Raw genomic sequence first — 3,344 nt, 5'->3', positions numbered from 1 at the left:
CGACGTAAGTCGAATTTACCTGTCTCCGAATCTACTTATCACTAGGAAAGCATTTTAAATAATATATGGTTAATAAAAATCTATTTTAAGCTTACAAACAAATAAATTTTAGTTTTTAATATAGTACAAAAAAAGTAATCTAAATTTACGAATGCGTGTACTGTAAATACAGTACATACTTGTATATATTTTAATATGATTTTATGTGCTTTAAACGTTTATCTAGTGATATTACGACTTCAATATTTGTGGCGGACAGACGTAAAGTCGAATAAAATGACTTAAACTTGATTTTTATTTTTCCATATACTTTTTTAACAAGCGACATATAATCGGGAACGACGTAACTCGAAACGACGTAAGTCGAGGTATGCCTGTATATATGTCAACATTGGTACGGATTATATTAAGTTTTGTTATATAAATTTCTGTATAAGTAATCGAAAACATTATTTTACAGTATTATTCAGTTTTTAGCAAGATGTCAGCAACCAGATGGTGGATTTGGAGGTAATTTATCATCATTAAATGTTTTTTAGTATAATTTCTTTTATTTTGTAGCTAATATTTTAATAGATTTTATAAATGGATTATTTATATAATAATTTAATTAAATAATTGTAACATAAAACATATTATATTATATGAAATAATTGTTATTTGGCTTTATTGAAAGCTAAGCAAGGGAAAATATATAGAAAAGTGTAAAAAATTTATAAACCACAAAAATTTTAAATATAACTCAACAAACATATCACTAAACTTAATGTACAGGATGTTTTGTAAGGCTGGAACCATAGGATTTATGTAGAACTTTGTTTATTCTTTTTACAGGTAAAGTGTGGTGTTGAGTAAAGAGGAACAATTATGTTTTTAGTGGAGACTTACAATCAGTGTGAAGTTGCCGAAGAGTTTAAAGAGCCGTATACAGACCGCCACACAATTGGCAGGAAATCTGGATGCATCGCATTAAACTCTTTGGTGAGTTCACACCGACTTCAGGTCCCAACCATAAAAATAACTGTCTTTCCTCTCTACTTGGCAGCATGTTTTATCTGTAAAAGAATAAGCAAAGATTGAAATAACTCCCGTGATTCCGTATTTATGCAATATCTTGTGCAAAATATCAGAATTCAATTTTAATTATTTCTTAATAATATTTTGATACATAAATAATAACTTATCAATAGAAGCATTTTTATTCAGTTAATATTTATATGCAATATGGCAAGTGGCATCCATTGTATTTACAATCAGTTTATACAATACTCCATATATTATTTGCATCTAATTTAAATTTGCTAGATCTATTCTATTTTTTCTAATTTTTTAATTTAAATTTAATTATTTTTGGCAGGTGGACCTGGACAGCAGAGTCATCTGGCACCCACATATGCTGCAGTCAATGCTCTTTGTATTCTTGGTACAGAAGAAGCTTATGAAGTAATTGATAGGTTAGTATTCGAAAGAATGAGTTTCTGAAAATACAACAAATTAATTAAAGAATCTAATAGTTTCAGAAATATTATATTAACTAGCTGTTACCTGTGACTTCGCCCATGTGGATTTTGCAAGCAAACCCCATTTATATTCAGTATTTCAACAACCATAGTGATTGTTATATAACACCTACTGCTGAGAATGATGAGAATTGCTGAGAATCAAATGAACTGTTTTCAATTTGATCAATTTTCTGGAATGTTTACAATTGTTCTATAATTGAACCAATATACAATAACAAATTCAAATTTAAAACGGTTCAAACATTTGGTTAAAAAATCAAAATATATATAAAAATATTTATAATAATGTCTGAAATGTTATCAATTTAATACACCTAAGTAATCAATGAAGACTAAACATAGTTGAAAACAAAAAATTGCATCTAAAATAGTACAATAGAAGCCGTTCTTCAAGTTAAGCCTTAATTAATGCTCTCCATCTCCCCCCGCAGGGGAGTTTCCAAAAATCCCTTCTTAGTGTGCATTCTCATTGCGTACCCTAACTGTGTATCAAATTTCACCTCTTTAGGTTCAGCAGTTTGCTCCGGGTGATGATGAATCAATCACTCAGTCAGTCAGGACAAGTAATTTTATATATTTAAATAACGGAAATATTTGTTAAAAATTGAAAATTGTTCAGTGACTGAATTTATTAATTCTGAAAATTAAATTTTTCTCCTCAAAAATAGGGAGAAACTCCAACAGTTTCTATATCAAATGAAAAATCCAGATGGATCATTTTCTCTTCACAAAGACAGTGAAATTGATGTCAGGTACTCATGAATTGTAGATTCGATTGCAAATACTGTACAAGTTATTAATGAGAAAATTTTATTTTAAAGGGGAGCTTACTGTGCTCTGGCCGTGGCGAGACTGACAAATATTTATACTCCAGAATTATTTGAAGGAACAGCTGACTGGGTCAGTCGGTAAGTAATTTTTCCATCCTTAATTGTCGAAAATAAACAAAATTCTAGATATTTTAGTGTTTGGTTAATTAGAGCTAATTGTGTGTCTGGCACATTATACCCCGTTCGCACCGAGCATTTCGATCTAGATTGTGACTAAGGTCGGAGTGTTCCGTGGCGCAAACATTTCAATCTCAACTGAAACAAGGTTCAATCGCGATTGACTGGAGAGAATTCTCGAAACTAGATCCACTCATAAGAGAGATCCCACAATCCCATGCGCGTGAGAAAATACAAGATGGCTGCGGAACACGTGTCGGGCTATCAACAGAGAAATAAAAAAGACAGCTAGAGAGACGACGACATCTGTCTATTATTAGATGTACAGCAAGAAAAAGTATTTATTTCTAACCAAAACTTCCATTTTGTTTGTTGGTGTTTGTGACTTACCGCGTAGTTACGTCAGTTTTATGATCGCGTGTAATAGCCAGGTTCTTCTCGAGCGGACTGCCTGTGTCAACAGCACGACGTTTGACTAGCGACAGTCACAATCCAGATTGTAGGTAAATCGAGATCGAAGTGAGTCGTGGATTGTGTGCGAACTTAGTATTAGGCAGCAAGAGCTCTCCCGCCATTTTTTTCTGGCAGAATTTACATTTTTCAGCTTAGTATTAATATTCTCATATCATAAGCATTTAGAGCAAATAAGCAATCAAATAGTCCAATTTAATGATATTAAACTATTAGATTTAACAACAACATTCTGACTTTTTATAAAGGAACAGATTTGTTACTATCGGAGACGAAATATATTTTACCGTTAGCATTCTGACAAATGCATAATAAAAGAACTATGATTTACATTTGGAATATTAGTTTTCTAATATTAAAGTGTGAATTATAGTCGATCCCTGTATAACACTGTTGATAATTC

General features: G+C 31.4%; 1 long non-coding RNA gene across 1 annotated transcript; it reads left to right on the top strand.

Moving 5' to 3' along the window:
* Positions 1–381: 381 nt before the first annotated feature.
* On the top strand, positions 382–2,450 carry LOC111616790. Its single transcript, XR_002755318.1, has 4 exons — positions 382–510; positions 1,358–1,454; positions 2,192–2,275; positions 2,345–2,450. It is a non-coding gene; the product is annotated as an uncharacterized LOC111616790 (long non-coding RNA).
* The last annotated feature ends 894 nt before the right edge of the window (positions 2,451–3,344 follow it).

This window comes from Centruroides sculpturatus, unplaced genomic scaffold (genome assembly GCF_000671375.1).
Source record: "Centruroides sculpturatus isolate CEXI.00-Female unplaced genomic scaffold, Cexi_2.0 scaffold3939, whole genome shotgun sequence".
In the NCBI taxonomy this organism is placed as follows: domain Eukaryota; kingdom Metazoa; phylum Arthropoda; class Arachnida; order Scorpiones; family Buthidae; genus Centruroides; species Centruroides sculpturatus.
The sequence above is the reverse complement of the archived record's forward strand: the minus strand, read 5'-3'. Positions and strand labels throughout refer to the sequence as shown.